This window comes from Aythya ferina (genome assembly GCF_964211825.1).
Source record: "Aythya ferina genome assembly, chromosome: 4".
Classification (NCBI taxonomy): domain Eukaryota; kingdom Metazoa; phylum Chordata; class Aves; order Anseriformes; family Anatidae; genus Aythya; species Aythya ferina.
This window is the reverse complement of record NC_140300.1, coordinates 22,941,691-22,966,591: the sequence shown is the minus strand read 5'-3', so window position 1 is coordinate 22,966,591 and position 24,901 is coordinate 22,941,691. Positions and strand designations below refer to the sequence as shown.

General features: G+C 35.1%; 2 long non-coding RNA genes across 4 annotated transcripts; one reads left to right on the top strand and one right to left on the bottom strand.

Annotated features, from left to right (window-relative positions):
* Positions 1-597: 597 nt before the first annotated feature.
* Positions 598-7,992, top strand: LOC311435865. Of its 2 annotated transcripts, none has more exons than XR_014692459.1 (3): positions 598-866; positions 4,974-5,132; positions 7,872-7,992. It is a non-coding gene; the product is annotated as an uncharacterized lncRNA (long non-coding RNA). The 2 variants fall into 2 exon arrangements; XR_014692460.1 differs by having other exon boundaries at positions 4,974-5,136; positions 7,872-7,976.
* Positions 7,993-8,412: 420 nt separating this feature from the next.
* Positions 8,413-24,516, bottom strand: LOC311435863. Of its 2 annotated transcripts, XR_014692456.1 has the most exons (6): positions 24,441-24,516; positions 19,986-20,105; positions 19,294-19,390; positions 18,410-18,713; positions 15,196-15,462; positions 8,413-8,546 (listed from the first exon to the last, which is right to left on the bottom strand). It is a non-coding gene; the product is annotated as an uncharacterized lncRNA (long non-coding RNA). The 2 variants fall into 2 exon arrangements; XR_014692457.1 differs by lacking the exon at positions 8,413-8,546 and having other exon boundaries at positions 13,876-15,462.
* Between the last annotated feature and the right edge of the window lie 385 nt (positions 24,517-24,901).

Genomic DNA, 24,901 nt, shown 5'->3' with positions numbered 1-24,901 from the left:
CCTTAATTTCTCTCAAGACCTGTCCTGTCCCAACTCCAGCAGCATTATGACCCCAATAACCATGGTAGTTAGTGGATGGCAGAAACAGCGGTAGTTAATTTGATGGAGTTTCTGAATAAGTGATCAGATACATTTACACTGTGATCATTTAGTTTCTGTTTTTCACAGCACAGGCCATAGGTCATCCTCAACTTTCCACCTGCAATAAAGCATACATTTTAGGAAATAGACAGCCTTGATTTTTAGATTGCCAACGGAAACCTATGTAACCAGTTCTAATTACTTCCGCTTGCAGTTAAAACTCTGTACCTGATTGAAAGGCTGAATTTGTCTGACTTCAGCTGCCAGCCATTGGGTCTTGTTACACTTCTAGCTGCTAGGTTGAAAGCCCGCTATCAATACCATTATCAATTTAATTGATCTTTTGCTGCTGCTTCAAGATTAAGCACTTAACTGGCATTTCTAACTATGGTGTAGAGTCATGTGAAACATTACTCCCTGCAGCCAATCATTTGGGGCATGACTCTCTCCCAGCTTTTACTTTGAAAACTGCATGTGCAAGAAAAGCAACTAAAAAGAGCCTGGCTAAGGCTGGTCTGCTGGCACGTAGCTCCTACTTTGTTCATGCTTCACACAAGTATCAATGACTAAGTGAAGTACATACAGTGAAAAATCAGATTTATTTTATTTTATTTTTTTTGTCTAGGTGTTGGAAAACATTAATTTAAATTCTGAACATCTGTCTTCTATGATCATATTCCTGCCCCCTTTTTACTTGCTAGTTACAAATATTCATGTGCACGTATTATTGTTTCCAAGGATGTATGGAGAATAACTGTTCTACATATGGAGACGTGTATTTGCATGTAAGTAAGTATTTCTGCAATTAAAAAGATTATTCAGTCCTTGTATTTTCCCATTTTACAGCATTTCAAACAGCCAGTTGGGGAACAGAAACAAATTCTAACTATTAGATGACCACTGACATGCCCTGAATAGAGGGTGGCAAATAATTTAATTTATAAAATGTTTCTTTTGTTTGATTTTTTTTTTTGGGGGGGGGGTAGGGGGAGGGGGGGATGCTATTTATCAAGTTGGTTTAAATAATAAGCATTTTCACTTAAATAAATCTTTGTTTTCTGAACCAAACTCACAAACAAACAAAGAAAAACCACACTTGCTTTCTATGAATAATCTCCTCAATTGCTCCAAAAGACAAAATTGTTTTTATCCACTTCTAACATTGCTATTAACTGTTAAAACCGTCTTTAGAACAGGCTTGGCTTTCACATTTTGGTGCCTGCTTGCTTTCTATACTCCTGCAGTATGCACTCTTCTTTCTTTAGATCATCACTTGCATTCACTGAAGTGCTAGAAGTTGAACAGGAAATAGTGCTTGGCTAGATAAAACACATTCTCAGCACCACTTAACTTAGGACTTAGGACTGCTGGTCAGGAGTGCTCAGACTTGTTCAGGAATTTTCAGTTCACAGATGAAAATGTAAACGGTTTGAAATCGGTGCACATGGTGACATCTTTGATGAGTACAATAAAGTCTTTCTGCTATGCTTGTGAGTAGCTGCAGGAATATATTTACAGCTCAATGACTGAATTTGCAAATCTGTTTCTCTTTCCATTTGCAGTATGAGAAATGGTGTAATATTTTCTTCTGTTTTAAGTCAATGGTCTGATAAACATCTTTTTCCTTTCAAGTAAGAACAGAGATAGCAGGAGTTGTTCCCTAAATATCTGTTTTAGAGAAACTTAAATCACATCTGATCAGCTTTTTATCAAATTAACAGGACACCATTCTTTGTGAAGTAGACAAGTTTATAGCCTTTTAAAATGTGGAGGTGAGATATTTCTCTAATTTGCCCTTTAGCTCTTCTTTCGTGGAAAATTATTTTTCACAGCCTGGAGATTTTAAATATTTCCCAGGTCTATTTTAGAAACTGGACAGACCTCATTGTCTTCCTCCTGAATTTTCTACTCTGAAACTATCTCTGGTGATGAACAAATGTACTTTGTATGCTCTTGGCACTGCCAGTAACAGCTTCAAACTAGAAATTAATTTTTAAACACCAGGCTTCTGTGACCACTGCACTGCTATTAAACTCTCTGGCACAAACTTTAGTTTTACTCCGTCACAGTTGATGATAGATTTTTTTTTTTTTTCTTGACTTTTTATCTTCATTTTATGGTGCATATTACCTTTTCCCCCAGATTAATATTTAACTCACAGTGTATTGGAAAATAGAAAATAATAAATAAATAAATAAAGTATATTAAAGGTGCATATGCCTGGTTAAGTCAGAGTTTTCATTTTATCTAAAAATAATAGCACTACAGTGGGCTCATCTGTTTGCACCATTGTGGAAAAACACTAAGTTCACAATTTTCCATTCCTTTCAGTGGCTGTTGTACTACTAAAAGGCTGCAACATCAGAAGCCACAGCAATCTGAAACCTTTTAGAGGAAATGCTTGAAAAAGGAAAGCTAGCTGTCTCTCCCCAAATTTACCCCTAGCCTGCCTCAAGGAAAGAGATTGAGCTGGAACATCCACGGCCAGCCTGGCCTTTCTGGCTGATCCTTAAAACTGATCCTTACAGTCATGACTGTCTTGACAGACACCAAAATAAAGGTAAAGATCTGTATGTGGTAGGAGATGGATGAACCTGATGAATCTCAGATGGGAACTGGGAAACACACATTTAAAATGTGTGCTTCTTCCCTCTATCCCTTTGGGATCAGTGCGGAACAGGGTTCAGAATACCTGAGAATTGAGATTTGAATTCAATTTACATTTCAAATACAATCATGCCTGAAAGAAAAAGAATCTAACACCACCCTTCTGGTTCCAGAGGGCAGAAGCTTAATGTTTATAGCAAGCAAAGTAACCATGCAAATCATTCTATCATCTTTCTCATCTTTCCATCTCTCTCTCTCTCTCTCTCTTTTATTATTTTTTTTTTCTTAAGTGTGGTGTTATTTCAACTGCTACAAATTATAGCACTAGATTGAACAAACATAATATAACTGAATATTTAAATAGGAATCTGGGCTGACTAAACCACACATTTATGTGGAAAAAATTGTGCTCTCAGCAACACGTTGAACTTCCTTAAGTCAGTGCTTTTCAACCTTGCAGGTAACACAGTCTAACAAAAGCTGTTGTTGGTAAGAATACTGATCTCACTCAGACGTCTCCATTTTGACTTTTCAAATTTTCTGTGGCTTCAAGGGTGTTCTACATCAGTTATGGCTTTCTTTGAAAGTCTAAACTACAACTCTCATTTATGTTTTGTGTAAATATGTAGAGGAAAAACTCCTTGAAACTTGGAATAATAAGGGTTAAATTAAATTCTTTCTCTGTTGAAATCAGCAGCTGTTTTGCCTTTGAGGACAGTCCAGGCCAGATTTCGTCCTTGTCAGTGGAAACAGAAGATGATTTATTTGACTTCACTAGATAAAAAGACTAAGTTATGTACCCAAATCCACTCTGCTCTGATTTTTGGATTTTCTGGGCACTTACCTGGCTAACATTAGTATGTATGTATGTATGTATGGCTTTTTTCTTTTTTTAAGGTATTTTTATGAATTATATATATATATATATGCAGTAATAGTAAAACTCATCTTTGCCATCTTTGCCCTTATGGTATTATACTTATAATACTTTTTAATTCTAAAGCAGGTTCCAGAGTTTTTTAGGCTAGCTTTTATGGTCCTGAATACTTTATTCCAACACCAACACTGAAGGAAGGTTTAGTTCGCACACATCAATGGTTTTAATGCAGTAACCTTTTCAACTGGAGCTAAGACATAAAAATTCGTAAGCTTTCTTGGGAAGCTTATTCAACGCTATGAGCTTGAGCTCAGCTGAATCACAATGTGACAATGCAAAGCAGCCTACAGAAAACTAAATTAAAAATATAAATAAAAAAATCAGAGCTGAAGCCATCATGGAAACTTGGCCCTACGTAAAAACAAAATGATAGAATGCTTGAATAGGTTATTGTTCCATGACAAATATCATATTTCCATCTTTAAGTTTATTCTGAAATATTTCCCTCTTCCAATTTATTCTGAAATGTAATGAAAACCTAGGAATATTAGTCTACTGCTTTTCTGGGATGTAGCTAGAAGTATGCAATAGTGAGATCCTGGGATTCTTTCTTCACAACATTTGGCAGTTGGTCACTTAGCCTCCTGAGTTTATGTATTTTGTCACTGCAGCATGAGGATTATTATATTTGGAAAGCCATTCGTTATTCTTGCATTTACTTTTTTAATGTCTATTTAGTGACAATTACAGTATCATCCAATTATTGAACACTTCCTTAAAAATTTGTGTCATAATATTTAAATTATGATTTCCAGCTATAAAAATACATGTTTTGTATATATTTACCTGTAGGATATGGATTAACATATAGGCATTGTTGTTAGGCATTAGAATAGACTGTCCAGGGAAGTGGTTCAGTCACCATCCCTGGAGGTTTTTAAAAGATGTTTAGATGTTGAACTTAGTGATACGGTTTAGTGGAGGACTTGTTAGTGTTAGGTCAGAGGTTGGACTTGGTGATCTCTTACAACCTAGATGATTCTGTGATTCTGTGAACATGGCTGGACGGCTGGAGAAAGAGTGAGTATGCCTCTGCAAGAGACCAGGAGAAGAAGTACCTGCTGTAATGAACTTTTTATTCAAGAAGTGAAATACTCTCAGTAGCCACCTTTCTGGAACTGGGTTCTGGGTTACAGAAGGATACAACACTGTTGTTCAGGATACAACACTTTATTTCATAGTGATGTCTAAGTACCAGGGCTGTAGGTGATGGAAGGTGACACTGAGATGACATCCACACAACAATGTAAAATGAGAAAAGATCCAGGAACAGAATTTAGAAGTTCTTAGAAAAAAGTTTAAAGATATGTTTATTACAATAGCATTTTGTAATTTTTTCCCTATACAGGACCACAGAGGATACAGCAGTGCAGGCTTATGAAATAAGAGCATACATTTCCTTTCCCCAGCTCATGGATCCTCCCTCCTCAAACTAAACATCTGTAGTGTCTTGGAAAGGAATTTGTCCTGAAAAACAACAACAACAAAATGTTTTCTTCCCACTGGTGTGAGTAAGTAGCTATAAACTGAAGATTTTATTGGAATATTTCAATACAGATTTTGGTTATTTGTATATTTTTATCCAGCAACTAAGACTTCGCTGTAAATTGTATTTGTAATCAAAATACAAGTACAAGTAAGTTGTATTAAGGGTATTGCTGAAAAAAGCAATACTTTTTCAATTAAAAACTTCATGTTTTTATTTAATACACGTCACTCAGATAAAAATTCTGCTATATAATTTACTCTGTTCTATCAGAATGGCATAGTTAAATGATGATATTAAATTGCAGTAGTAAAATGCCTTTTACAGTGGGTAAAAACTCTTGTCAACTGGGTGACAACAAAAACACAGTATCTGAGTATATTGGAGTGTCTCCCTAGGGATTGCTTATAATGATATTTGTTGTAAAATGAGATTGTGACTTGCAGTTTCCTTAGACTAGCAAATCATGTGGTATGTTCCTCATATACAGCCTCTAGGAAAAGTATTAATTGCAATAAGTTTTTCAGTTAGTCAGATACTTGTCTGAAGCATAGGAAGAACCTGTGTAAATGATCTTTTTCTAGTACCTTATATGGTAATGGTTCTGGCATAAATAAAACTGTAGATGAAAATATTCATGTTTTTATTATAAAGCAAGCTCTCTGCAAAATACAAGAAAAGGATGTCCCCTGTTCCTTTCTTTTTTTTCCTAATTTCTATTAAAATTTATTTTAATCTTACTAATATTATTTTAGCTAAAACATTGTACCGTAACGGTCAGCTCTTTATTTTGAGGATCAAGCTCTACTTTTGCATTTTATTTATTTCTTTATAAACATTTTATTACTAAATTTATGCAAAAAAAATCTAGACCACTCCTGAAATAACCTACGTTGTTATTTTTTCACTTACACATGGCAAGCAAGATTTAAGGTCCACTCATCCTAATAATTCCTGTTGTGTGGGGTGGGATATTTTTGTGTGTGTTGTTTGTTTATTTATTTTTATTATATTATCACTTTTACACCTTTTTTCCTTTGTTTCCTCTTAAGATGAAGAGTAATGATGAACCACATTCATTGTTTGTCATATGTATTTGCATAAATTGTGATTTTTCTGGTTCAGAGGGTTATGAACTGAAAGGTACACTTTTCAAGTCTGGAGAAGAAATCTGCAGTGGGCTTTATTTATTTCAAGTACCAGCTAGGTGTTAGATTTTTATTTTCCAGTAATAACTGGCACAACAACATTCTTGGAATGACAGACTCTAGCTGTCGAATATTCTTTTGGAAGAAGTGATCACATTTCTCAGCCATGGAAAACTACAATATAAGCTTCAAAAGAAGCTTCAAAAATTTGTAGATGCTGTTTCACTAAGTTACAAAGGAGCTGATAAAGCAGAGTGTTGGTCCAGCAGAAATGCTTCCCAGAGGGAAGCAGGCCATCCTTGGCAGGTAGAATTTTATTTTTTATTTTATTTTATTTATTGTGAATACAACCAGCCTTTCAGTAGAAAGTACATCAGAATGGGAATGAATATTTTTTAAAAGTGACTTATTGGCTGTTAGTTTTTGTTTGTTTGTTTGTTTTAAGAAACCATGTAGAATTATAATCTTGTGCTATAGAATTCTGTTCTTACCATCTATCAAGCAGTAATAAATTCTGAGCTCTTGCAAGTTATTTTTTGATTGGAAGAATGTGGGTATTTTCTTAGCCTGTCTTTCTGTACTGATGTTATCACTTTTGAAAAGCAGAAATACAAAATACACACCATCTTTTAGGAATGTTAGAATCTACTTCAGAAAAAGTCCTCCAAAATGGACCTGGAGAATAAATGGCAGACAGCAGTTTTTTTGTTTTGTTTTGTTTTGTTGTTTTTTTTTTTCTGTTTCACATTTCAGAACAGTCCTTTTAAAGTATATAAGGCTTCATATAGTCAGGGATGCTACTCCCTGATCTAAAAAGACTAAGACTGTAACTGAATTTGAAAATCCCACTGGAAAAGAACATTGGTAGGAGAATGTTAGAAAAACTATTGGAAAACTCTCCTTAGCATCAGCTTGTTAGCAAAGCTACAACTAAAGAAAACATATATATATATATATATATAAGTTTTGAAATGCATCTGTATTTTTCAGAAAATTGAATTTATCTGTGGATTAGGTCACCAGCTCTGCAGTTTTGATCACTCCAGTACTGGATTTAAATGTCTTTTCACATTCAGTTTAAAGTTTTAGACCTGGATTTCAGAACTGGTCTTTCAGTTGATTTTTATGCTTTACATCAATGCTTACCTAACTAATTGCATTTGATGGCAGTGATTGAATAAATGTTTTTCATCAATCTGAGCAGGGTAGTGTTACATTCTTTGGATAACAAATGATCAAAGGAGAGTAAGTCATGTCTATACATATGCATATATTAACTATATTACTAGTTCTGTGGTGAAGAAAATATTAACTTAGTCTATTTATTTCTTTGAAGATTGTGTTTTCATACAGCAAGTGAAATTCCTGTTACCCACATCATCAGACAGGAAACAGTCCTAGGATTAGTCTGAGAACTTCTGGTAGAGTAATTTAGATATTATTCCTTCTGTCATATACCATCTGGGAATACAACTTAGACATAGCCTGGCACTTTGGAGGGGAAAAAAAAAAAAAAAAAAAAAAAAAAAGTATTAAATATAAATATTTCTTTTTTTCTTTTTTCTTTTTTTTTTTTTTTCTTTTTTTCATTTCTCTTTTCCTTTTATTTCAGTAATCTAGTTCACAAACTTAGAGACGTAGCCTGTGCCTTGAAGATTTTGCCTTCCATTTGTGTTGAATCACTGGCTTAAGACCAAGGCTGAAGAAGAAGTGCAACCATATTGATAATTTACTAGAAGTAATTAAAAATGTGTGTACACATTTTTAGCTAATGGAACATTACTATTATATTAATTAAAGTTCACATAATATTAATTGTGTTACACGCAAGCTCTTCTTGAAGGTTTTCACAGTATAACTCCAAGATGTCATTCTGACTTTTGTCTTCATTTTCCATTCATACTGGCTGTGTACATCACTTTTAGCATTGGCTAATGAAACCATGTCTTAAACCTATATAAAAGCAGTATTTGCCAACATCACACGCTGCACACAACTCATAATATTAAAATACTTATATAAAGTAAATTTAAACAAACAAACAAACAATGTTTGGCTTAATCCTATTAAACCAGACTTTCTTAAGAGTTACTGCTTTCATACAGAATGCATACTAAACAAAAGGACATGGAAATGTTTAGTAAACGCATCACTATGGCAAGGACAGTGGCCGCTGGGTGTCACTGTGGATCCATGCAGTTTTATACAAAATACCTTCTTTGGCAGTACAAATGTTTCTGTTCTGGTCCTGTGAACAGCATGTGCCCTCTTAACTGTTTGAACATTCCTACAGAGAAGACAGAAAAGGAGAGTGTCTGATTATGGAGAAAGACTTTCCTTTTTTTTTTTTTTTTTTTTTTCCTTAACCTCACAGAAGACTGTAATATACAGATACACACGATTGGCAAATCCAAAGATATATAAAGATATAAAGGAGTGGCAAAATGGAACTAAGCTTTATATGTGGGTTATTAGTCATTTTGTGTGACGAAGACATAGACAGGAATGGAAAAAAATGAAGTAAGTTTGAAATGTGTGTGTTTTGTTTAAAGGTTGTATGTAGCATGTACATGTATAGTGACAGGTGAATTTAAAACGTAGTACAGTCAAAGCAAAGAAGGAGAAAGATTTTTATATATTATACCCAATGTTAATAGTATTTGCACAAATTCACTAGTTCATGGTATTGCAAACGTGCCTGGATTTTACCAGCATTTTTTCTGTTGCTGTTTAGTGCGTGGTATGCACAAAGAGCAGAGGATTCTGAGAATAGTGAAGGTCCCAGTGTATGAAAGAACATTGAATGAAGTACTGAAAAACAGAGAAACATACTCTTACTTTTAGCCTGTTACCTACAATTTTTGGACAGAGTGAGTAATTATTTATTGTAGTTCCCTTGTATGACTGAAAATGAAAGAAACAGTGGAATTAATATTGTGAAACATTACTTCAATGGAATATTGTTTCAGTGGAAGATGTCATATTTCCTATTTTGTCCTTTTTCAATGACTTTGATGTTTTCTCTTTGGACAGACTTCTGGAAAATTTTCCTATATCAAGTATCATTTTCCTCCAAATTAGTTTTCCATTTCTGTTTTCAGTATAGCTCAAAATGTTAATGATTTTTATATTCCAGCAAACTGGAAGGTTGATTTTCATTTTTATTTATTTTTATTTATTAATTAAAAATGTCATAAATTCATTTAAAAAAAATAAAAAGCACACTGCAAGCAACTGAATGTTCAGTGGCATTTGCTTTATTTAGATGTTCTTACTGAAAATCATCACCAAGGCATAACAATCTTTTCCAAGTAAGGCTAGTACTGATGGCACATAGAAAAAGGGGCATATTGAGAAGGTCAACAAATCACAGAATCACAGAACTGTCTAGGTTGGAAGAGACCTCAAGATCATCAAATCCAACCTCTGATCTAACACTAACAAGTCCTCCACTAAACCATATCCCTATGCTCTACATCTAAACATATTTTAAAAACCTCCAGGGATGGTGACTGAACCACTTCCCTGGGCAGCCCATTCCAATGCCTAACAACCCTCTCAGTAAAAAAGTTCTTCCTAATATCCAACCTGAAACTCCCCTGGTGCAACTTTAGCCCATTCCCCCTCATCCTGTCACCAGGCACATGGGAGAATAGACCAACCCCACCTCACTACAGCCTCCTTTAATGTACTTATAAAGAGTGATAAGGTCGCCCCTGAGCCTCCTTTTCTCCAGGCTGAACAAGCCCAGCTTCCTCAGCCGCTCCTCACAGGACTTGTTCTCCAGACCCCTCACCAGTTGTGTCGCCCTTCTCTGGGCTCTTTCAAGCACCTCAATGTCCTTGTAGTGAGGGGCCCAAAACTGAACACAGTACTCGAGGTGCGGCCTCACCAGAGTTGAGTACAGGGGGACAATCACTTCCCTAGCCACACCTGCTGGCCACACTGCTTCTTTTGCAAACCAGGATGCTGTTGGCCTTCTTGGCCACCTGAGCACACTGCTGGCTCATATTCAGCCAACTATCAATCAATACTCCCATGTCCTTCTCCACCAGGCAGCTTTCCAACCACTCATCTCCCAGCCTGTAATGGTATAAAGATTCAGTAAATTTGACACGTAGGAACAGCTCAAACAGATCATATGTTTACCTCATTTGCAGTTACTTATCTACTAAATTGATTCAGACCAAAAAGCCACTAAAACCATACATGAGAAGAGGACTTCCAAAGTTGATGGACAAATTTTAGAAACCTGTGTAACTTTGAACAAGCAATTAATATATGTGATATTTCTTTCAGTACTAAACTGGACATCAGGTAAGTTTATGAACTCTTACATTTGTTTTGCTACATATATTCTGTTAAGAAGAAATAATAATAAAACTGACTTTTTGAAGCCTAGTAGCACACTTTTTTCCTTTTCCTATTCCCCACCCACATTACATTTTTTTACATCATTTTACTGCTTTACATTGTGTCATTTGTTTTAAGCTTTGAAAGCATAAAAAAATAAAATAAAATTTTAAATGTGATTTTAAGCCAAAAATCATTCTCATTTTCATTCTTTCTTTTTTTTTTTTATATATATTTTTTTCCTTCTTTCTTTCTTTCTGTTCAGTGATTGTTTTGAAATACCTGAGGATTGGAGCGCTGTATAATCTTTACAAATACAAATCCATATTTTTAAGATGAATAATAATAATTATAATAATAAAAAGATTATGAGCTGTTATGAAGCTATGCCTGCCTGTTTTGAGCTGTTTTTACAAAATGGCATACTTGTACAAATGTTACACTTTCTCAGTGCTTTCCACTCTGAAAATGTGTCTGTTCTGGTGATTTTACTTAAGGGAATGCTGCTGGGTGAGCATCTCTAGGTGGAATTTCTAAACTATAACTAGGGCGTAATGAAAAAGTTCTTTCATTTTGAGAATTGCCTTCAGTGTTTTGCTGGAGACCCATCATTAGCTTTGTTTTCATTGTTCTTTTTCTGTGTAGTATATTCTGAAAAATGCAGAGGTATTTGTGAAGTGTCAAAGGGATCATGCACTTAGTTTTATGTATATAGCACAGTGTCTCCTGTTTAAACAAATTAAATATTCAGTCTTTGAAGAATGCATTGTTTAATACCAGAGCCATCAGTAAACAACAGAAGTAATAAATAAAATAAATGTATTTTTTTCAAGCAGTTTATTTGTTCATAGGAGTTACAGAAGACTAATTTACTCATGTGAGAGTTCAGAGAGGTGAGAATATGAAAAAGAAAAAACTGTAGCTAAACTCAGAGCACAGAAATGAATTTTCATCACAGAAAAAGCCTTAAAATGATTAGAAATCAGTACTAGAAAAACTAGAAAGAGAGATGAATACAAACTGATAACTTTTAGTGAAATTATCGTTTGTGCAAGTTGCCTGTTACTATGTTATGAAGGAGATTTTGGGAAATATTTTTAAAAAAATTAAAGCTAGGTAATTTGGTAACTGATGACAGATAAAAAAAAAACAAACAAACATGATAATGTTGTGCTCAAAATAAAATAATAATTTTTAAAAAAAGAACTCACATTTCCACGAAAAAGTGTTGTTTTTTTGTTTGTTTGTTTGTTTGTTTGTTTGTTTTGTTTCTGAGTTACTTATGATCCAACAAATATCTAGTGCTGCTGTTGAAACCTCAAGCAAGATCAGATAGATGTTTCCTAATTTACAGACTTTAGAAAATAAGACAGTATCACTATTTTGCTTATTAATCCTCAATTTCTAAATTTTGTTTGTCATTTTGTTTTGAAAAAGACAGACTGAATAGAAGTGTGAAAGAATATTTGAAGAAGGAATGATTATTTGGGTAATTCCAAGTCCTCTGCCACAACTGTGTTCAGTGAACTGAATCAGTTCTCATCTCCACTATGTTCTGTTGTCTCCAGATGCAAAAATAAAAAAGTCATCAGGTTAAAATAGCAAAAAATGTCAGATAACTAACTGGGTTAGAAGTTTTTCTATATTCTAATTCACTAAGAGGAAAAGAGATAGGTGACAGAGTCTGATAGGACTCTCTGCTCTTGTAACATACAGGTATTCTCTTCTTCCCAAACTTCTGATTGGGAAGAAGTACACAAATGCCTGGACCACTGTAGTACTGCTGCTCTCTTGATGTTCTCTTAACAATCCACTCCTAATAAAAGTAAACATTCTGCTCCCATTGCTTTGTTATCAATAATAAACCACTTCAACTGTTTTACTGCATGTATCTTCTTAAAACATGCCAGTATTAGTAATCTATATAACAACTTAAAATTTACATAGATTACTGGCCTGTGCAAATTTTTAAAAAATTGCTAATTGAACATATTGTAGAGTTAGCACTTTTCAAATTCCACATTTTCTTTAACATAATGAATATATTGAATATATCTTTAACAATATGAATATATTCATCCAAATTAAGAAATCAGTATGTTGGTTAAAACCTGTGTCATTAAGCTCCTATGCTACAGAGGTAATAGTGGCTTGTAGATGACAATCCATAGGCCCACACTGGAAAGCTCTATAGATTGATGACAATGATATTACAATCTTTGCTCAAAAAATGAAGAGTTTGGATGAGCAAAAAGACAACATCTGATGAGTTTTCCTCTGTTTCATTGAGGCAGAAATTGTTTATATGACAAGGAAAATGACATGAGATATTACAGGAGACATGTCTATCCACTTTAGACATATTAGGTTTGTACAAATATGATGGCATTCTTGCTGTTCTCTTGGTATAAAGCTTGTTTTATCTATTTGCTTTTGTCCTAAATAAATAATTTAAGCAATATTCATTGTTCCATGTTCTGACTTTAAGTCAAAATTACTGCAGTAAAAACCAGTGTGCTGCATTTGAGTGTAGAAGAACTGAAAAGTTTCAGTTGAAAATAGACTTGCTAGTTAGTTGCCTGAAGGATGTAGGAGGGATGAGAGGTCAGCCTGGTTACTGTCACAGGTAGAAATATCAACTGATCTGAAAATTTATAATTGCTCTAGAAGATTATTTTTTTTTGCTCAGGAGAAGAATCACATTTTTTTATATGAGTGTTTCACCTTACACGGACCACCTAATTTTTATAGATTTTCAGTTTATTAGATAGCGAACATTGGTATGAATTCCAGATTTTCCCTCACTCATATGTAAAGATTTCTCTTTAACTCCAGTCTAGGAGGTAAATGAAAGTTCAAAGCATAAGGTTTCTTAGACCACTGATCATACAAAAAAAAATTAGAATTATTTTTATTATACACAACAAGATAGGTTGTGTCATAATCCCCCCTTCTCCAAAATCTACAAGCTCACACATTCCCTCAGTCTAAAATCTAATTTTACTTTCAAGAAAACTGTTAGAAAACCTTCCCTGGCCTTAGGCAATGAGGCATTCAAAGTAGCCGTTCAGAATATTAGTATAAAATACATATTGAACTTAACTGTCCAAAATTCAACTGTTGCCATACTGCAGTCCATATTCCCTAACAGGCCCAATCAAATACAAAAAGTAAAAATTACCTCAAACTGAAAGTAATGTTTAACTGTGGGGAAAAAATAAATAAATAAATAAATAAATAATAATAATAATAATAATAATAATAATAATAATAATAATAAAGGCCATTTTTTTTCCTGACTGCTAACACACAGCAATATTTAGAAAATGGCTTGGTTGGTCCCTACCGTGTGCTATCCCAGAGATTTCTGCAATTATTTTAGGACATCTCATTTTTCCTATAACTCATTTATTCATGTCTAGGAAAAACTGCTTCCCAGGTCAAGACACATTCCTTTTGATCTATTCAACAATGCTTTCATATACTTCTGTCAAGAATGTATTTACAATTCAGCCACTGGGACCTTAACACAAAATTTCTCTTGTGACTAAAACCCCACCTCTGCTTTTCTGAAATTTAAGTGATTAATTCTCCTGTGGGCTTCTCTTCAGCCCAACCACTCAGCCTAACCAATCTGAGAAGGTACAACTATTCTCTGCAACATCTATTATCTTCAGTTGAAGCAGTGTTAAGCCAATGCTTAATGGTTTTGAAGAATACATTTTGAAGAATATTTCACAACTTTTTCTATCTACTGCAGAGCAATTAGCTGCCAAAATCATTCAACCCGATTGATCCAGTTTTATGACAAAGGATCAGCTTCAAATGTCATGTTTAACCCTCTTCAGTGTTACACACAAACACTGAAACAATGAGAAGCATAAAGCAGTATCACACCTTGATCCAGAAAAAAATGTTTGATTCCATTAAACAGCCCTACATTTTTTCTGCTTTAAAAGGTTCTATTTTGGAGTGAATAAGATTAGCTGTATAAAACTCCTGTGTATTTGAAAGCATAGTTTAGATTAGCTAAGCTTTTTCTAACAAACCCAGTTACCTTACTTTGCTTCAGCAGCTATAGAATTTCTTTCTTAGTAGCCGCCGGAACAAAAGATTCAAAAGGCTATAGTTTGCTGGTACTGCCAACCACGCTTTTCTATAAACTGATAATCCATTAAAGCCCAACGGACTCTGGATAAAATAATTCACCAGAATATTTTTTTAATTGACAGACCATGTAAAACTAACTTATTGCCTGCTTTTCTCCTAAATTAGACAGATTCATAGGTAACAGATGTTAATAGTAATATTTTCCATATAAAAATAGCAATTATAACAATATTCTCTATTCTGCCTGAGGTGTAGAAAATAGCTTTAGAGAGCATATTTTGCCAGTATCACTTCTTGTTCCTCTTAAGTCTTTCTTTACCTAAAACCATATGTTATGGGTTATTGGCAGAGGGGAGAATTTGTCTGATGTGTGGGGAGTGGTACAGAATGTAAGGGATAAAAAGAAGTGATGAAAAGAGAAAACATAGAAAGAGCAACCAAGGAAAAAAAAATAGTATAAAGCATGATGCTACCTGTCATAGAGCTTGAAGTGATACAGAAAGAAACTGTGTTGGTTATGATGGCAGAGGTCACAGTAAAAATGAGGAAAACACAAATGTTTCAGTGGAATACAACTTTCAGTTATCTGGTGAAATCATGAAGAATGAAGTTTTTCTGAAGACCGTTGAGAAGTAGTTATTCCGTTCCAAATTTGTGAGCAAAATTTTTGCTGATGTTCATTGTAATTTGTTGTTCTAACACATAAAATGTCCAAGGGGCAGGGCCATTAATCTTGTACACTGAAAAAAAAAAAAACCAAACATTTTTTTTTTTTTCTGGTAACTGAGTCATAATTTTCTCCCTTTTACAGCTTTAATGGTCTTTTTTATTATTTTTTTCTTTTTTTTTTCTGAAGGAGTTGGCAACAACTTTTGCCATATAAAGATAAAACAAAGTTAGAAAAAATAAACTCTTGAAATAAACAATCTCCTCATGAGTTAAAAAGGCAATTTATTTAAAATTTAATGAAATGTGGGTTGTTTTTTTTAATGTATTTGTTGTATTTTGTCACAGCAGCAAGGGTATACATAATTTATATCTTGTTTATAAGCCTAACAAATGTGTTTTCCAGAGATAAGGGGTCTGTTTCTAATACCAGTTATTCTTTGCATAGCAGAACTTTCCTAAAAGGTTTATGAACATTACTTATGAGTATTTGTTGATGTTACTGCTTTCTTTAATTGTAGTCCCTCCCTGCATGCCAGAGACCCTAATGCTTATTCATGTCATTTGATGATCAGCAGAGATTAATGTTCCTTTAAATAATTCCACGGACCAGCATACTGACACTGGCCTGTAGATGTACAGCTCTGTCAAGTAAGAAATATTTAATTACTGTTTACAGTTATTTTAGGCATCAAAATCCTGGGCACAAGATACTTGTCACTGAATTTACCCAGACATTTTTAGTTTTGTATCCAGTAGTTTTGCATCTTGTTTGAAGTATTAAAAATCCAAATGCCAAAAGACTTTTATCAAACTGAACTATATGTGGATTATTTTGTTTAGATTTTCTAAAGAAAAAAATAATTCCTACTTAAGAACTGCAATAAAGTGCCATATTTTCAGGAGAACCAACACTGAGAATTGAGCTCTTGGAAATGCACATACTAGTGCTCTTAGCAGAGATTAGACTGGAAATGTGTTGGATGAAATCTTGGACCCTCTGAATTCAATGACAAAAATACTATTGATTTCGTTGAAGTCAGGATTTCAGTCAGCAAAAAGAAAGCATTTTTAAAAACTCTGCTTGAAATTCAGTCTTTGCCTCTTATGGGGAGAAACAAGTTGCTGATTATTACGGTGTTATCTTCCTTTCTTCTTTCGTTCTCTGCTCAGCAGCGAAATAACACACACCGGTGGCAAAATAGGTTTTAGAGTTATCACTCAGGGAGATGAATGGAGGACTTGTGTGCTTCACTGCTAGATCTACTTTTGTTGCAGGCTGAACTGTCAGCTCTCAGAGGCACCACTGTGTGAGTTTCCTTTTGCAATGTTTTCTTCACTGTGATAGATTCCTAAGCATAGATTTTTCTTCCAAATGAGAGCTTCTACTGCAGTTACATGGACAGGATCTGATTTACCACACTGCTGGGAGCTAAGTTGAAGTGACCCCAGCTCACAAGACACCCTCTTGGTAATCTGCAAAATTAAACCTCTAAAGAGTCAAGTGGCCTTGAGAACAGATATGAAGTTTGTGTTCATTCTTATCTTCAAGGTTTTTGTGTATAGAGCTGGTTTAGCTGTCTGCCTCCTACTCCCTGATGACTATAAACAAGTCTCTGTGTATGTCTCCAGGTGATTTCTCCTTGTACTGAGCTGATACCATTAGAACAAGTTATGCTTTGTGGCTGGGAGACTGGGGTATTGGATTTGGACCCAGAAGGGGGAAAAAAGTTATTTTTTCTTTTCTGTCACTGAACCCCTTGTGAACTTGGGCAAATTAGTTCACCTCAAAAATTTCTCCAATGTGTAGAAAGGGAATAATTCTTCTTCATTAGAACAACAACGATTTCTTAGGTTATCTTAGGTACAGCCATGACTGAGTGTGTTGTGGCTCAAGCACTGATGTATATAGGAGAAGTGATAGTTCTTGGAGAGAGAGGTAACAGGACTCCTAGAGGTGGTAGTTCTCATCTTTGTCACTGAATCTGCAACTAAACCTAGAGAAAGTCACCTGTTCTCATTATGTTTTCGTTTCCAGGAGCATTTGTCTATTAAACAATGGTTTTATTTTTAAAATATTTTTGAATTACATAGAGATGTGGCTTATTTGGGAAGTCTGCAGATATATTTAGGTGTTTTAAAAATGGTAATGGGAAATAAAAGCCTTTTCATCAGGAAAGCAAAGGACTAGTAAAACAAGAAGCAATGGATATTCAAGGAAGTAATGGAAATGTATGAGTAGTGGATCTCAAAGATTAGCTAGGGAGCTAATATTTACATGCTCTAATTATGGTTTTGATCTCATTGTCAAAATTTGGGGTGTGTTGGTTGCTTTTTTTAAGAGGATAAATTCATGATACAATCCTGTATACATACAATGAAAGCACATACATCTGTGTTTTTCTGTACACAGTAGGAATAAAACAACAGCAGAAATGTTTTCACTCAAAATTTCAAGTGTCTCATGTAGTCTGACCACTGTTTCACAGACTGTTTTGGCTGTCTATTGTTCATTGCATGTCAGCTGTTTTATGTTTCTGTTGTTTTTCACATTTCACACTATTGTAGATGAACTTCAATGCAATCAGTTAGCCACGTAGGCTCTCATTACTAATGTCTAACTACTTACATGTTACTAGACTGCTAGGAAACCCACCATCCATGTTTGCATATGAGCTACAATGGTTTGTCCCCCCACTGGCCTGCTACTGTACCCTATAATGTGAAGAAAAACAGACCTCATGAGCTGTTTCCACATGTCCTGCTTGTAGGTTGCTTCAATTCAAAGCACAGTATCTGGCTAAAGCTTTCCTCCAGATCTGAGGGTGAGATACTGGTGCATTAATTTGTTTTATGCCTTCAGCCTCCACAAGCCAACCAACCCTCTCCAGCATGCTCCAGAGCATGGACCTTGCTCACTGCTGAATGTGTGATGGTGCATTAGCAGTGTTTGTGATGGATGGATGAATGTGGGCTTGGGAACAGACCTGGACAGCTGTTAAAATAGGGATTTAGACTCACCTTGTCCTGTAACAAATCCCATTGCATTGATGCCAGTACTGCAACAGATAAATTGTTTGTCAACAGAAGAGGACTTGTGCCAGGTTATCTTGTTCTTTGAGATCTGGTCAGAGCTGTGCTGCCTGTGGATACCCACTCCTTGTCCAGGCAGCTCTGATGACACCAAGAAGGGCCAGGTCCACAGATAGCCCAGCAGAACTGTGTCCTCAGTGCTGGATGTCCTCAGGTCAGCTCTGGCTGTCCCCTGTTGCACTCACATTTTTTCAGTCATCACTGCAAGAGCCACCCCCTCACTTAACCATTACTGAAAGCACAAAAGCTTTTGTTAATACCTTAATAACCCATAAAAGGAATACTTCTAGAATACAGTAGTGAGAAATAAAGCTACAAAGTATTATTTACTCATTTACTTTCCCAGAAGGTGAAAAAGTTGGGTGACTGCAGCAGTTTCATAAATGGCTCTTGAGTAAGTAAGAGTAAATTACTGGTATTTGGTCATAAAGGCTTTAAAAAACAATGGAAGCTTTTAGATGCTCAGTTAATTTTTCTTAGTATTAGGGTCACCCACATGAATCTTCTGTTAAGCCTGTCTGTGCTTTTCCCCGGCTGCAGAAGGTTGCTTAGAAACCTTCTGGGTTGAGTCATGTGAAAAAGTACTTCAATGACAAAAAATGTTCACGTTAAAAATATTAAAATTAAAAAAAAAAAAATAGCATGCTTTTCACTTACAAACCATACTTTTCCAAATGACACTTACATACTCATTAAAAAGAAAACTATAGATTTGGAAACCTGAAAATTTGTTTTTACTTTGCTCAGAGACTTGAGGTGTCAGCATTCACTGAACCCTAACTTCCAAGTGACTAGTTTTGAATTTTCAATACCCATCTTTTCAGACAAATCCACTCCAGACCTTCAGTGTTCAGACAAATACTCCACTGGTTGCACTACACCTTGTTAACGGGATAAAATTGGATGTCTCTGCAAAGAGAATTAATGGCATTATGACATTTACTGAACACATAAAGTACTTAAACACATCAAAAAAATATGTGACTTTGTAAAGGACTTCAATTTCTAAATGTCAAACTGTCCTTAAAGCAGAAAGATTTTCAAAAGCCTATTTGGATTCCTAATACAAAACTTAGTAAAATCACTATCTTTTTTATATATTTTTTTTTTCTTCAGAGAGTTGGCATAGCCCCCATCACAGAAATTTCGAGGCAGTAGTATTGCCCAACAGGTGTAACTCCACAGAATTTCAGCCAACAAGGATATGATAAGGTAATTTTTAGTTTTCCAAGCTCATGTATGATGAAGGTTACTTTATGCTTTTCTTTTTACTGTATTAAATATTGCCTCCTTCCCCCCCCCCCCTTTTTTTTTTTCACAGATAGGTAAATTCACATGTTTATGAAGAACTTGGTTAAAAATTTTAATGCTAATATAGATAATGTTGTTGTGGTATAGAAGGAGGCAGAGAAAGGAAAACATTAATATAAAGGTATGATTCAATCTTCCTTTGCTGACAGACCTAAATTCAAATGGTGACTTAAAGCAAGATGGTGACATTTACCTTTGTAGTAGTTCAGAATCAGATTCATTTTAAAGAACAATTCTTTTTCTTTTTGTGCTGTATTTCAGCTAGGTGCAGCAACAGTCTGAACTCTTCCCTGGTTTGGGGAAAATTCCTTCCCTGTTTGGATATATAAACAAAATAAAAAAGGCTCTGATGAACATATTAATTTGCTGTTAGAACTATATGAACCCTTTTAACAGATCAGAAATTCATGTTAATCTGATGTCTCCTTTAGCTTGTATAATTCTATTGTTAATTTAGAGAAGTTATCTTATTCTCTTCCATTTCCCCCACTCATGAATGTTCCTGCCTTGTGTTGGTACCTGCCCTGTGGAAAACAGACTCCAACTGCATGTAAGGTAGAGTGTCTTGTGGATTCAGCACATACACAATGGTCATTTCCTTGCTCTGCTTGATGGGAACTCTTCTTTCCTTCTCTTATGTTCATTACTCCCGTTAGTCAGTTAATTCCCTTTGTCTTTGGTTCCACCACATCTCTGTTGGAATAAGAATGTATTTTCCTGGCTGGTGAAAGGGTGTGAATTGATATCCTAACCAATGCCTTGCACCTGCCTGCTGAATTTCCAGATAGATATTATATATTATTTAATGGGAAGTTACAACATCACTATTTTCTTCTTGCACGTGCCTACAAGTATATATTTGTGCTTTTTAAAAATTTAGCATGAAGAGCTCCTTTTGCAAAAGCATCAAATCTCTGAACTCTATGAGACACATCTCTGTTAAGCAGGAAGACAAAAATGAAATCTGACAACAAGTTACATATGTATATATAAATGTAAATGTATTTATATATGTGTATATATTTTTCATGAGGCAAGGACTAGTTACATGGCAAGAATATCCCAACAGTTTTATGAGGTACTGTTTGCTTTTTGCTTTTCAAGATTGAAAACAACAGTGCACATAGACAAACAGGGGTCAAGATAGCCAACTCAGGATATTCTATGACTCTATAATTGACAGAAAAAATGTTCTGTAGAAAAACCCCTGTGAGTTGCTCTGCAGGATCAAAGATGATGATAACTGAAGATAGGAAATCCCCTGACTTCTAATTTCTTTCTCATATTTTAAATAGGCAAGGTATGTCATGGTTACTAAGATGATTATCTGTGGTTTAGGAACATGGAGGAAAATATGTATTTCTTATAAGCTTTATGACACCTGAGATTCAACCAACACATTATGTTTAGTCAGCCTAATATTGATGAGTTGAGTAAGAGTGGCATAAGACTATTAATTTCACAGTGAGTGGACTGCAGAACATGCAAAGCTTTTATTAAGACTGCCTGAAGCTATAATGTGAACTGCTACCTATTAGTTCAACTTTATCCCTTACGTAAACACTTAAAAGGCGTGAATGAGTGTTTAAAAGGGCAGGACTTGTTTGTTGTCTCACAATCCAGTGAAGACATACCTGTGTGAAAATGATGTGAGATCAGACCCAGATTTTCAATTTATGAAGTTAAAGAAAGAAAGTGAAGGCAGCTTTGTTAGAACAGTGTGGAATTTCATAACAAGCCATTGAATATATTGGAAAGGGCTAGAAGGAAGGGGAGGAAGAACGCATCACTGACACACTTCATCACTTCACATATGGACGTCACATTCAATTAAGTGTAGAGCTCTCTGTCAACAAACTTGACACATACACCTAGGGAATGTCAACAACACCCCAGAATCAATATTCAAGTTATGATGGACTGACAGCTAAACAGCTGAGTGAATGTTCCCTAATTTTACCCATTCTTGCTTCAGAACACTGCAAAGTCCTTGTAGCATGAACAAACAAACTCAATTAAACTAAGGGATATGGCTGAGCACAAACCTAGAGTCAACAATTCATACAGCATTAAAAAAAAAAAAAAAAAAAAAAAAAAGCTTAATGAAATCTGAATCTGAAAAATGAATCTGAAGATCATTAAGAAACCAAAATATAATTCTGGCAAGAAATCTGAAAAGACAAATTCTCAATATCATCGTTTCTATGTAGAATTAAATCACTACATACCTAGGGGAGAGTTTGGCAGTGCTGCCGTGTCATTGCTAATTCTCTTTTTTGGATATTTAAGGACACAAATGCACCATTACCATAGCAGAAAAGACCAGTGGGGCAGCTAGTTTGAAAACTACATATTTGACAATGGCCAACATTAGATTAATGAAATGAAGGTTAAACCTCATAATGTTACCTCTGAAATACTGTTCTTTATAAGTATAAATTGAAAGATGTACAATTTATCTATAAAGGAGAAAAATTTATAATTCCTCAGTTATAATGTTAATTTTGCCACTACTTTAGAATATTTTAGGGGATGACAGCCTTATTATGCTCAGGAATCTTCACATTATGTGAGTAGTCTAATGGAAAATTATACTTGTTCATGTTGAGTAGAATATACTAGATTTTAAAGTGTATTTATCTATTTACTGTGAAGATCAACTATAAAATGAGTTTATCCTTATGGGTCCTTACCTTGTTATCTTTTTCCTACTTTAAAATGAACGTTAGGAATAGACGCCAATTATTTTGATTTGTTGAGGCTGAAAATGCAGTATTTGGTATTTCTACTTTCGTATGACTGACCCATTCATCATAATTTTGGTATTTAAGTACAGTTTTAAAATGTTCAAGGAATATGAAGAGAGAAGCACAAAAGCATCCTTTCATAATAGCACAAAAAGATCTGATGTGTGTTTATCATCTTTACATTACAAATGGCTCACTTATAACACACCTACTGCCTTAAAAATATTGCCTTGTAGAAGAGTTATTCATGGAATCACTGAATAGTTGGGGTTGGAAGGGAGATCCAACTACCCTGCAAATTGCATAGGACTTTGTCCAGTTCAGTTTTGAGTATCTCCACAGATGGAGACTCCACAAGTTCTTTGGGCAACCTGTTCCAGTGTTTGCAGTGTCTGACCACCCTCAGCATAAAAAAAAAAAAAAAAAAAAAAAAAAAAAAAAAGTGTTTTCTTGTGTTCAGATTGAATTTCTTATTTTCAACTTGGTGCTCTCAGTGAACACTTCTGAGAAGAGTGTGGCTCAGTTTTCTTCATTCTCTCTCATCGGATGTTTGTATGCAATGATAAGATGTCCCCTGCAGATTCTTTCTCCAGGCTGAACAGTCACAGCTCTCTCAGCCATTTGTCACAGGAGAGATGCTGCAGTCCTTAAATCATATCTGTACTGGTCTCCCTTCAGTATACTGATGTCTCTCTTGTTCTGGAGAACCCAGCACTGGACTCAGCTTTCCATATGTGGCCTCACCAGTGGTGAGCAGAGGGAAAGGATCACCTCCCTAAGCCTGATGGCAGGGAGTTGCCTATTGCAGCCCAGGAGCCTGTTGGCCGCCTTTGCCACCAGGGTGAACTGCTGACTCATGGTCAGCAAGTGGTAACGTATTATTTCCTCCCACACAAATGAAAGAAAGTGCTGAGCTAGGAAAAAAATACGAACCCTATTTTGGATGATTATCCAAATCACTCTTGTATCAACACTGAAGTAGAATCAAATAACATCTTATATACATCAGATGTATCTTACATTGTGACCTGTCTCCATTAATATATTGCAGAAGCAAGCTATGGGCTGTTGAAGAGAGCTGTATAGGACAAGTTTGAAATGTGTGATCGTTGTTTTTATCTTTTGTTTAAATTTGAACCTTCTCAGACTTTGAAAATGCTTGTGTGAAGGCAAATCTTTTTTCTTTTATGTAGACCCACATAAAGTATTCCAAAACCAAAGCCAATAATGGCTTTTTTTCTATTCTGTAGTTGCTAATTTGCATAACAGCAGTGTTAGTATAGAAGTCTTGACAAAAAAAAAAAAAAAAAAAAAAAAGAAACCCCACCATTCATTAATTCACAGAATTCACAGAATTTCCTAGGTTGGAAGAGACCTCAAGGTCATCGAGTCCAACCTCCAACCTAACGCTAACAGCCCTCCACTAAACCATATCCCTAAGCTCTACATCTAAACGTCTTTTGAAGACTTCCAGGGATGGTGACTCCACCACTTCCCTGGGCAGCCTGTTCCATTGCCTCACAACCCTTTCAGTGAAGAAGTTCTTCCTAACATCTAACGTAAAACTCCCCTGGCTCAACTTAAACCCATTCCCCCTCGTCCTGTCACCAGGCACGTGGGAGAACGTTCAAAATACACTTGCACAGTGCAGTCTTTTCTAATGCTGCACCTGTACATACACTACCTTTTTTTCCTAGCTATAGGTGTTTTGACACAATAGCAAAGCAAGGGGAATGCTACCTTTTTTCATAGAAAATGAGAGGACACTGTACATTTTGTCAAAACCAGAAAATACTGACCTATAGGTGTTTTGACACAATAGCAAAGCAAGGGGAATGCTACCTTTTTTCATAGAAAATGAGAGGACACTGTACATTTTGTCAAAACCAGAAAATACTGACCCTGTGGTAAGTGACAAGAAAAATACAATGTGGTGAAACAATAGCTTCCAACTCATTGGAGTTCACTGTGTTGAGCTCTTGAAATGCTTTAGGAATACTAAAAAACAAACAGGAAAAAACAAAAATGAAAACAAAAACAAAAAACAAGAAAACACAACACCAAAAAACATAGCCATGTTTGGGAAACTCAGAACATGAACAGCTGATGTCCTATCACCTCTCATTTAAATCCCAAGGGTACTGTTTAGTTTCTCACCACTAATTTATTTCGAAGCATTTTTTTTTTAATTTGACTTAAAAAAAAAAAAAACAAAACACAAATGTTTGTAAAAAAAATCATTGATGGATGGTAAATGGGTCCCACAGCAATGAGTTTTTAGCCCTTTCTTTTTCACCATATTTTTTTTACCTAGAGCAACACAAATTCAGTTTCCCTGCTGTGAACAAATATTTCTGCTCAT